Here is a 12,551-nt window from a genome sequence, read left to right on the forward strand (position 1 = left end):
TTTCCTAGTGAAGGCAAGGCCCAAGTGTCTTGAGTCCTTAGGTGGTGGGATATGGCACTTTGTGTGATCTAAGTCTTTAGGATGAAAGCCCCATCATGCTAGTTTCTCAGTCTCTGTCCTGAAGAGAATGGAAACCCATTATTTATAGACATTCATTTGAATATAAGTGCACTGTACCAACAAATTACTTGTTGCTGTCACCAAAACTCTTCTTTGGAATATCACCATAAATGGGCAGAATACAATCAGTGAATTTTGATAGTTTCAGTTGTTTTTAAAATGTTTTCAAATTTGGCAAAGGTAGAAAAGGTTATTTCATACTTTACTATCATGGCAGTACTATAACCAACAAATCTCCTACGGGGTGAGCGAAAATGTATAATGCAAACAAAATGACAAAAACCCTTAGAAAACATTAGTCCAGATCTTCTGATCCTCACATGGTAAAATATGCCTATATACCAGAGGCAGATTTCCAATTAGACACAGTAGGCACATAGGGGCGCTGGTGTTCTAGGGGCACAAGCTGCCAAGCATGCAATTTTCTAGCCCAATTGGGCTATTTTTAGCTGCCGGGGGTATTAGCAGTTGTGTGTTGCAGTATTTTGGGCTATTTTGCTGCCCCTGGCGGCAGTGATTCGTTCTCCAAAGGAAGGGAGCCTCCTGATCTGTCCCGCCCCTGCCTAGACGTCTCACGTCGTGCCCCCTCCCCTTAAGTCTGACGAAGTGGGTGTTCACCCACGAAAGCTTATGCTCCAATACATCTGTTTGTCTTAAAGGTGCCACAGGACTCTCTGTTGCTCCCCTTAAGTGACGTTTCCAGCATGCGCAGAATTCTTGAGGGAGGAAAGCAGATTTTTTTTCCTGCAGAAAGTGTGCTGCAGTTCCGCCTTTTGCCCACCAGAGGCCGCTGTGGTGCCAGAATAGCCTGAGCTGACTGGTCTGCAGAAAGAGCTAGCTGTGTCTAGAGCAGTGGTTCCTAAACTTTAACAACCTGCAAACCCCTGTCACGAAAATATCAAATCTCACGAACCCCCTCCTAAAAATGAATATTTACAGGGATTTTCTCGCTTACCTGAGTATAAATGATAGAAGTAGTGATCTTGGACATAATTTGGTTTTTTTATGACATGCTTATTACACACTATTTATTATTACATTATTAATCATTACATTATTAATTTTATTACATTATGAAAACAGCAACACTCTTCCAAGATTTCACTTTTGTAGCTCGTATCACCTCAATTAAGCCTCCTACATGTTTCATCAAGGAGTACCTGACGTGAAACAGCATACACGTATTTACGAAGCCAACTCAATTAAAGAGGTCCTCCTACAAGTATTCAGATCTTGAGCAATCCAGGCAAACACCACATGACTACAACAAAGCTTGAACTTATCTGCCAGGAAGTCATGGTCACGAGGCTCAGGCTGCTGGCCCCCACACCCGGGTCCCTAGGGACAGCTCTGTCTGCTATTACAAAAAAATTTTCTGAGAACCCCGATACATTTCACAAACCCCCAAGGGTTCGTGAACCCAAGTTTGGGAACCACTGGTGTAGAGGTATGTAAGGTGTAAATCTGGCCCTGCTAGATACATTAATTTCAATGGAGCTATGCCAATATATAACAGCTGCAAAGGTAGTCCAGTGTCTACAAATATTAAAGTACAAAATTATGAGGTTATGGACTCTACCACTGGGTAACTGACTATGAGATAGGCTAAATGACCCATGACATAGGAGAGAACAATGCGAATATGTAGGTCCATGTAAGAAGCCTGTAGTTATGAGAACACAGCATTAAAAAGGTTTAGCATTTGGTCATTGCTTCTTCCTCCAACACAGCTCTTAGTCTAGGACTTATAATTGAGCAGTTAGGCCAATATTTTCAAAAGTGACCATTTATTTTGAGTGCCTCAATATTTCAGTGCCCAACTTGAGAAATATTGGGCCCTTTGATGTTGATATTTAACAAAGGTGGAAAGAAAGCTAATATTGTTTCAATATTTTAAAAGGATAAATGGGATAACTTGGGTAACAGGGAATCAGTTAGACTGACATTGTTCCTGGACAAAAATCAAGGATTTAGAAAAAAAAATACTAATTTTTTTTTCGGGGGGGGGGGGGGTCTTTGCCTTCTGGTTTCTGAGCCTTGAGGGGACATTTGAGTCACATTTTGTCATGTTTGGGTGACATTTCTCAACTGTAAAGGCTAGAAGCTTTAAAAAATTCTCACATAACCACTTGACTCCAGAAACTGAAGCTTTAAGAACCCCAATTATTGCGAGTCTCACAGTAAATTTGTGAAAGCTGGCAACACTAAGGTCATCTCAGTCTTCTGAAATCAATGCCTATGTTTTTTCTAGAGAACCCAAATCCGAGTTGTGGGTGGCTCTAAGGAAACTGTGAACATGTGGAAAAAGCAGGAACCCCTTTAGGAAAAGCAGTGACAAGCTTTCTACCTTAATGATCAGTGCACATCTGTTTACATTTTTAAAATTATGTTCAAGGCTCAGAAACCAGAAGTCAACCCAAAAAATTGTTTTCTAAATCCTATGATTTTTAAGCTAGTCTTTTGCTTTTTTGGAGCATGATTTTTGTATTTTGGGATTGGCAATATTGTAAAAAAAATTGTCACATTTCATTTTGTCACTGCAGCCCTTATCAAGATATTTGGCCCACAGTCCATCACTTATACAAAATAGAATATCAGGGTTGGAAGGGACCTCAGGAGGTCATCTAGTCCAACCCCCTGCTCAAAGCAGGACCAATTCCCAACTAATTTCTCAGACCCCTGAGGCTGCCATAACTTTCACTAGGATAAATTTTCCTCTGCTTTCCCCCTGAGTTAGGGGAGTGGCAAGCCATTCTGTTATAAAGAAGCAGGTTGGAGCAGACATCTTTCCAGATTGCATGTGAGAGAATGGGAGCGAACCCTAAATACTCAATAAACTGCCACTGAAATGTGCTGCAATTAACCCATTTGGGCATTACCTTGTTACTACAGTCCCCAGTCCAGAAATAATTATCACTCTGCAATTACTCCTGACAGATAAGCACTTGGGAGCTGCGAGAGTTGAATTTTACTCAGATATACAACAGTTAAGGATCCCATCATTAACATAAAACCTACATATAACTAAACATGTTAACACTGGGAACTTTAACATAGCTTATATCATACGCATGTAAAAGAATGGTTATATTTCATATTCTAGGTCACAATAGAAGGGATTATTCTCTTTCCATTTTGGGGAAGGCTGAAATTTTCGTTTTAAAATCTATTAGTATTTGGGGGGAAATGCTAGTAATTAAATCAATACATTTAAAAAGCTAAGACTACAAAAAGAGCATTTAAGCTAACCTTTACTACCAGGTTTATTGATTGGGAGAGCCAGCACCATATGCAGGGAAGTACAGATCTCCCCAGGCTGCTCAAGTACCCTCAGATACACCAGTGCAGACCTCTCCGTTTAAAGGGATAGAATGTCCTATGAGATTGGCGCTGTTTCCAGCACATAGCAGGGAAAAAAGCCCTATCGGCAGTAACTGTGCAGCTGTTAAGGCCCCAATTCTGCGAATGACCTCTGCACCCATGCTCAGGAAGAGAGCTGAAGAGTATGAACTCATTCAGAAGTAAGTTAATTCTTTACTATGTGTTACCATCAGTAACAGATAATAAAATGGAGACTGCTGGATAAGATCCACAGCTTCAAGGTGTGAGTCTCTGATATGGAGAGGATGATGATTACAATCCTATTATCCTGGATTTACTCAAGGACAATCAGAAGGTGTTTCTCCAAAAAGTCAGTAAAATAGAGAAAGGTTATTTTCACCTCAGTAGAATCCCTGAGATAAAGAGAGTCAGGTGAGGAAATATTGGGGAGTCAAAGATATACTGAGTTGCTGCGATTTTATTAGCCTAAAGATCTAGTCTGTTTGAAGACTCACAAATGAAAGGAATCCATGAAGTCAGTTACTAGTAGATGTGTCCAGTTGTTCTAGAAATAGAAATAGGAATAAAACCTGTAGATGTTAGTGGGCGGTTGAAAATATTAGGTTTGATGGTGGAAGGATTTGAATCTTTTCATATTTTTAGAAAATTATTTGTTTAATAAAAAAGATTCATGATGGAGCTTCCCCATACAAAAAGGAATTCAATCAATGTATAAAGTGTTTGTCATTTGTACTGTACCAGATTATTGACAAAAAAAGAAACCTTATCCATGTGTTGGATGTGGTAAGGGGAAGAAAGAGCAGCAGATTTAAGGCTGTAGGCAGTTGAAGCATAGGTAAGGAGCAGAGGCGGATTAGGGGTTTGTGGGGCCCTGGGCCAGAACAAGTGGGGGCCCCTCCTCATCCCTTCCACCTGCATTCCCCCCCGCCCCTCCCTCCCCCCGGCACTCCTGCCAGAGAAATGGGGTCAGGGTCCAGGGGCTGGAGCAAGAGTGGAGTGGAGAAAGCCCCTGTGCCTCAACCCCACTCCATGGCAGGAACACTGGACAGGCAGAGCGGGTCAGGGCATGGGGTGCCCCAATTGGCTGAGGCCCCTGGGCATGGTCCCTGTTGGCCCAGTGGCTAATCCAGTCAGACCCCCCCACTGCCCAGCATCCCAACACAGACCTCCCCCAACACTCTCCAAGAGACCCCCCCCACTGGCCAGCAGCCCCCCACGCACCTCCGGAGACCCACTCCCTCACACCCTGCCCCCTGGCCACACTCACCAGCCCCATAGGCGCCGACTCCGTGGGTGCTCCAGCCCTGGACTAGCTGCACTAAGAAACTGGGAGTGGGGAGAGAGACACACTGGGCTGTAGATGGGGAGTCTGGAGGGGGAGAGACTAGGACTCACTGGGTAAGGTGATTAGGACTAGAATGAGAAGCCTGGAGAGTAGAGACTAGGACTGGGTAGGGAGGAAGGATGGGGTACAAGGAGCTGGGATGAGGGAGAGAGAGGACTGGGACAGCTTGGAGGGATGGGGAGAAAGGGTCAATCTTTGGTGTATCAGGCAAAAGGATCTGTGACCACTAGAGCACATTTCCTTACAGAACCAAAGATTCCTAAGTCCCAAAATTCTTCTGCTGACAGCAAATATCTGTGGGGTAAAAGCCATTGGCAAAGTGTGTGTTTCATCCCCCTCTAATGCTAATCCACATAGAGGATCACAACCTACTATTGCTATCAGTTGCTCCTTTAGTTCTAGTGGCAGAGATCTGTGCAGGGTATCTAAAGGCTCATGATGAACCATACTGATGTCAATATGATGCCACACAATGGAATTTGTTTTTTCAGTTTGCTTTTTGAAAAACAGTAAATTACACACAAAAACTACATTACAGGAACATTAAGGTTGCAGAGTTAAGGATTCAAAAGTTAGGAAATGCCAGAATTAAGGTTGCCTATGCAACCTTAATTCAACCACCTTGTGTGTATGTATTATGATACAATTTTTAACTAATGATCACATACTGTTGTTTTGCTTTTGTTTTTGCACAGTCAACCTTAATTCTGGCATTTCCTAGCTTTCGAATACTTGATTTGGCAACCTTAATATTATTCTAATGTAGTATCTTGTGTGTAATACAATATAATCTTGCCAGCCAGGACTTCATGATCAACATTCCATCCAGAAGAAAGCAGCAGCACATATAAACACTGGCCATTACCTTAAAAATGGCTGCATTTGGATATTGTGCAGTTGCTGTGTAAACTTTCTGATATAGATCCACCAATTAACCCGTCCTAGAGAGTAATGTCTTGATTGGTCCAAACCTGGGCTTGTGTGCAAAAATTGCCAGATTGTATAGTAGCTTCCTGGAGTAGAATAACATAATCATATGTGCTGCTATATTGCCACATGGTAATGAAAGTGGACAAGAAGCTGTATAATAATGAAGTGACTGTGTCAGAAGTAAAGCTAAGGATGTGTGCAGAAGATTTTTGCATGTCACCTACCTACGTAGATAAATTTGGAATGGAACACATCATAAAATGGGAAAAGGGAGACAATAATAATACCAGTATTTAGGTTTTATACAACAGTGGCTCTCAGCCTTTCCAGACTACTGTACCCCTTTCAGGAGTCTGATTTGCCTTGCGTACTCTCAACTTTCACCTCGCTTAAAAACTATTTGCTTACAAAATCAGATATTAAAATAAAAAAAAGTGTCATAGCACATCATTACTGTAAACTTGCTTGCTTTCTTATTTTTACCATATAATTGTAAAATAAATCAATTGGAATATAAATATTGTACTTACTTTTCAGTGTATAGTATATACAGCAGTATAAACAAGTCATTGTCTGTATGACATTTTAGTTTGTACTGACTTTGCTTAGTTTTACAACAAGCTACATCAAAAGCATTAGCGAATATCTAGATGAGTTGATGTACCCCTTGGAAGACCTCTGCATACCCCTGGTTGAGAACTACTGCTATACAATATACATTAATCTAATAGGTGCATCTATAAATGCAAGTGTGAATTATTATATATTATAGTAATATCCAGGAGTTCCAGTCAAGGTCAGGATCACATTGTGTTGGGTGCTGCTGAAGGTGAACAACAGTCCCTACCTTGCCCTGAAGTACCTACAAACTAGGGCCCCACTGTGACCGAAAGCTGCCCTGTATTCACACCCTACACAATGTTGTAATAATCTTTGTATGACATATGATCAGCCTTATAACTTGCTGGTCAATATTATCATGGTGAAATGCATGTAGCAATATTATATGTAAAGTTAGGAATTCCCCTGTATAATGTTATTAGCACTTATTCAAATCCAGACAGCGCTGCCTAGGCAAAAGTTGTTAAATAGGCCTATCCTAAACAAAGGGGGGAGGGGGTACTTAGTCAATTTACATGTAAGTAGTAAACATAGTCTTCCAGACCGCAGGGGAAGGAGATGGCAGGAAACCGAACAACTTGGATTTCAGCAAACACAAGTTGGGGAAGAAAGTCTCCTTCACCATTAGACTCCATGTCACTTTCTTTACTGCTTGAATAAACTTTACTTTGAAGGGTAACCCTCAGAAGAATTCACTTCAAAGGTTCACTGGACTATAAAGAGAAGGGGCAGAGAACCCCAAGTTATTTCTTTCACCTAAGACGACAAAGGCACGAGCACTTTTGAGCCTCTGGGAGAGATCCTGACCAAGGAAAGAGCCAGTCACCATCTTGCTGTAAACGACTGAGGGTGAGAAAGGCCATCTTAAACAAAGTCTTGAACCAAAACTTGCTAGATAAGTATTAGACTTTTCCATGTGTGTTTTCACTTTTGTTTGCTGGTAATCATTTCTAACTATATCTCTTATACTTGAATTCACTTAAAATCAGGGCCGGCTCCAGCTTTTTTGCCACCCCAAGCGGCGAAGGGGGGGGGGGGGGAAATATATATATAAATAAATAAAAATACCGCGCTGCTTCATTCTTCGGCGGCAATTCAGCGGCTGGTCCTTCCCTTCGAAAGGGACCGAGGGACCCGCCGCCGAATTGCCGCCGAAGACCCGGACGTGCCACCCCTTTCCATTGGCCGCCCCAAGCACCTGCTTCCTGCGCTGGTTCCTGGAGCCAGCCCTGCTTAAAATCCTACCTCTTCTTTTGTTAATAAACTTCTTTTATTTTTAACCTGAACCAACCCAGTGCTGTGTTTAAACTGAATTGTTTAGTAACTGCAGTTAAAGTAACAAACTATTGAATATTGACTCTTTACAGGGGCATTGAACCTTAATATATAAACTGTGCAGGAAAGGGCTGGACATTGTAGAATACACATTTTTGGGAAAATCTGGGACTGGGAGTGTGTTGGGTCATCCTGCAAATAGTACAGTAAATAGTCCACCACAAAGCTGGTGAAAGCCTGAGTGTGATTGGTGTGTTGCTGGCAAGCTGCTGGTGTCAGAGCTTCTAGACCAGGGCTGCAGCTATACAGACACTCAGGGTGTGACCTGCATGATGTTAGGCTATTTGTGAGCAGCCCAGAGGTTGGGAGCAGCAAAGCATTGTGAGGTGCCCAGGATTATAGGGCAGGCAATGACACAATCCCTCACTGGATTGCACCCAAGAATGTGACACCTGCTCCTTCAAACATTTATGAATGAACATACTTGAATGTTTGCAGGATCAGGATTAAGACAAGATGTAACAGCTGGGTGAGAAGATGAGGATGCCAGTAAGGATTACACAAGGTGACACTGATAGCAGTGCCTAGTTTGCAGGTTGCATGGTTTTTGTTTTGTTTTAGAAGATATTATTGAAGAAGCATCAAACTGCTAAACCACTGTCAGCTTACTATGAGAATCATATTAGAGATGGCTTTTAAAGAAGGTATTTGAACATAACATAAGAACAGCCATACTGGATCAGACCAAAGGTCCATCTAGCCTAGTATCCTGTCTTCCATCAGTGGCCAAAACCAGGTGCCCCAGAGGGAATGAACAGAACAAGTAATCATCAAGTAATCCATCCACTGTCGCCAATTCCCAGCTTCTGGCAAACAGAGGCTAGGGACACCATCCCAGCCCATCCTAGCTAATAGGTCCATCAATGGCTATCCTCCATGAACTTATTTAGTTCTTTTTTGAACCCTGTTATAGTCTTGGCCTTCACATCACCTGGAAAAGAGTTCCACAGGCTAACTATGTTTTGTGTGAAGAAATACTTCCTTGTTTGTTTTTAACCTGCTGCCTATTAATTTCAATTGGTGACCCCTAGTTCTTGTGTTATGAGGAGTAAATAACCCTTCCTTATTTACTTTCTCTACACCAGTCATGATTTTATAGACCTCTATCATTTCCCCCATTAGTTGTCTCTTTTCCAAGCTGAAAAGTCCCAGTCTTATTAATCTCTCCTCACATGGAAGGTATTCCATGCCCCTAATAATTTTTGTTGCCCTTTCAAATTCCAATATATCTTTTTTGAGATGGGGCGACCACATCTGCACCCAATATTCAGGATGTGGGCATACCATGGGTTTATATAGAGGCAATGGGAAAGGAGGTGAGACAAGACATAGTAAGACACAAGAGCAGATAAATTTGGAGGGACTAGGTTGTAGAGATCCTTACAGGTAAGGACCAGAAGTTTGTGCTTGATGTGGTGGAGGAAGAGGAGACAGTAGAGAGACTCAAAAATGAGTGATATGGTCAAACTAAGGGCCAACAGTGTGATCTTAGCAGTAGTGTTTTGAATGGATATGAATGGGGCACATGTGTATTAGGAAGGCCAGAGAAGAGGAGGTGGCAGTAATTGAGATGGGAGATAAGGATCCAGATGAGATTTGTAGTAGAGTGTACAGTGTGGTAAAACATGCTCTACCCAAGCAAAAACCTTGCAAAGAGGGGAAAAATATTATCTGACTGTACTTAGCCAACCTGAAGCGACTCCATGCCCATACTCAGATCTGGACATATTAGCAGTAGATGCAATCCCTGACCCTGAAACCTGTGTAGATATACTTATGTTGGAAAAGATCTGCTCTGCCATAAAGAAACTGAAGTGGGTGTAGTGAAGTGAGACTCACCGGTGCGACGCCTCCCGCTGGTCATCCTAGGAATTAGCTCCTTACCAGCCTTGGAGCACCTCCTGGTGGCCAGTGGCTCACCTGCTGCAGGCCCCTCCATGTCCCTACCAGACCCTGGTGCCCTTTACCTCAGGGTTCTGCCCCAGCAGTACCCCCATGCTCTGGGTCTCCCCTCCCAGGGGAACCCCCAACCCTCTAAACCCACCTTGCCTCAGTGGCTACTACCAGTCATTATCTAGCCCCCGCTCACTGGGGCAAACTGCAGTCTGTAGTGGCCACTCATCATTGGCAAGGGGTTAGGAGCTGCTGCCTTTGCCTATTCTCAGGCTGTATCTCTGCAGCCCCAGTACCTCTGTAGGCTTTCAACAAGGCCAGCAGCCTGGGGTTTTACCAAGAGCTCCCCAGCTCCCTTGCCCTATTCCCCAGCACTGCTCCAGTTCAGGTACCTTGCTCCCAGGCAACTAGCCCTTCCTACTCAAGGGCTAGAGTGAGACTTCCTCCAGCTCCTGGTCCACAGCCCTCTTATCAGGGCCAGCTGGGCCCTGATTGAGCTGGCCACAGCTGTGGCTGCTTTTCCCAGCCACAGCCCTCTCCAGGGCTGCTTTTAACCCCTGCCTACTCCAGTGGGCATGCTGCTGGACCCAACTATATAAAACCTGAACTTCTCAGGTGCTCCATAGAGACCATAATGCAAACATTACACCAACTTTTTGTCTGGCTTGGACTACTGGGAAGGTATCAGCAGAGTGGAAGGAAGGGATCATTTTATAAAGGGAAAGCTCCACGCACTGAGAGCAGCAGCTAAAGGGCAATAATTCTGTTTTCTGTTCCTGGAAGAGTTTTTAAACATGTCCTACTTGCCCAGCTCCAGCATCTCCTTGTGAAAAACCATCTCCCAGAAAAATCGGGCTTCACTGCTGGGTGATCTGCCATGGATGCTCTACTTACTCTTCATTTTTTACCTGAGATCTATCAGCTAATTCAATTGTCCTTTGACAGCAGCATATGTAGACTTGAAGGCAGCCATTGATTCTGTCAATAGAGCTGCCCTGTGGAAGGCCCTATGAGGCATTGGTGTTCATAACATCTTTCTGAGGTTAATCCAAGATTTATGTAATGACTCAGTGGCATGGGTGCAATGGAGAACTAACGGGGCTCCCTCTCAAGTCCTGAGGGAGTAGGGATGCCAGGTGTCTGTTTTTCAGCTGGAACATCTGGTTGAAATGGGAAACTGGCAGCATCCGGTCAGCACAGCTTCCTGGACGCTAGAAGTCAGGTTATCTGCAGTAACTGGCTTTTGCCACCATGGGGTGGGAAGAGCAGCAGCTGCTGCTGGAGCCTGGAGGAGCAGCTCTGCTTAGCATCTGCTGTTCTTCCAGCCCCCCAGCCTGGTGGAGAGAACTGGCTGTCTCCTGGACCAGGCTCCAAAGTAGGTACCAGTGCCAATGGGGAGGGCAGGAGGAACCTGTCTGCACACCCCGCCTCACTCTGCCCTGATTACCCCACCACAGTCTCTCGCTCCGGGGACCGACCCCTTGTTTCAGACCCCCCCCCCCCCCCGCTGTGCCCCACTGTGCTCCAAGCCCGGCTCTGCAGGTGAGTCCCGGGGGATGGGGAAGCAAGTGACATGGGTGGGGGTAAAAAGTGAGCAACAGAGGAGGGGGCCCCAGAGGAAGAGGCAGGGCAGGGGTGTTCGGTTTTCAGGGGTTAGAAAGTTGGCAACCCTAGGAGGGAGGCCATGCCACCACACTACACGGCAGTCAGCAGAGTTGGGTCCTGGCTCTTGGGGCGGGGCAGAGGAGGTAAAGCTGTCTGTAGCTATCAGCCTCCTGGCTGGAGCAGTGGTAACAGTCTGGCGCAGGCCTTCTGGCTTAGTAATCAGCCAGCTCCAGCTGTGGGCCAGCAGCAGGGGGATGCTGGCCTGCCCTATTCCACCAGGTCTCAGCCCAGGGCCCTAATAGTGGTAGGCAGTCCCACCACTGGGTCAGCGGTGAAACACAAACTCGCTGCCTTGCATCCCAACAGCACAACTGGAGCAATGTCTGGTTTCCCTGGGCTACTTCCTACCCCGCTCTGCTGGCATTGGTCCTTTGGCACTGGTCTCCATCTTCCTGCTTCATAGTTGGACGGCGTCCCCTCCGGTCACTCCTTGGGGCCTTCTGCTGCCTTGGTCAGTAGGGCACTGGTCTGCTCAGTTGCTGGTCCAGGATCAAACAGAGGGCTCAGCTTCCTAGCAGCAACATCTGCCTCCTTCCCTGGTACAGCACCAACTGTATTTTCCACTCCATGCATCTGATGAAGTGGGTTTTCGCCTACAAAAGCTTATGCCCAAATAAATTTGTTAGTCTCTAAGGTGCCACAAGGACTCCTCGTTGTTTTGAAATTCCCTTTATAATTCCTGTCCCGCCCCTGCACTTCCTGCGAGGGGGTGGGGAGGGCTTAGCTCCACCCACCAAGGGGAGGGTAAAGAGCCCTCACTCACGAGTCCAGAGAGAGGCCACTCTGCCTCACTACAGGAACCCATAGGTCCAACAGGTTTTTCACTAGAACCAGAGTGAATCAGGGATGTATCCTGGCCCCAGCTCTGTTTTGCCATACATGGGATTGGCTCCTTGAACATGTCTCTGCAAATATTGGTATAATTGTTGGTTCAACTTCTTTTACTGACCTGGATTATATGGATGATGTCGTCCTCTTTGGCCAGGATGCAAACAACCTTAAAGACACACTAGAGAACTTCAAGCACATGGCAACTACCTTGGGCTAAGGATTTCCTGGGCAAAAACAAAAATCCAGAGTGTTGGTGCAAACGTTGTGATAGAAAACATCTGTGCTGCGAGAAAAATTGTGGCAGTACTGGATGATTTCATCTATCTAGGCAGTAAATTGTCATCAAATGCATGCAGCCAGTCAGATATCTTAAGGAGAATCAATTTAATAGCCTCAGCCATGAAGGACCTGTACAAGGCCTGGAGCCAAAAGAAGGTGAAACTATATACAAAAGTATGGATTTATCAGA

Source organism: Emys orbicularis, chromosome 2, assembly GCF_028017835.1.
Source record: "Emys orbicularis isolate rEmyOrb1 chromosome 2, rEmyOrb1.hap1, whole genome shotgun sequence".
Taxonomy (NCBI): Eukaryota; Metazoa; Chordata; order Testudines; family Emydidae; genus Emys; species Emys orbicularis.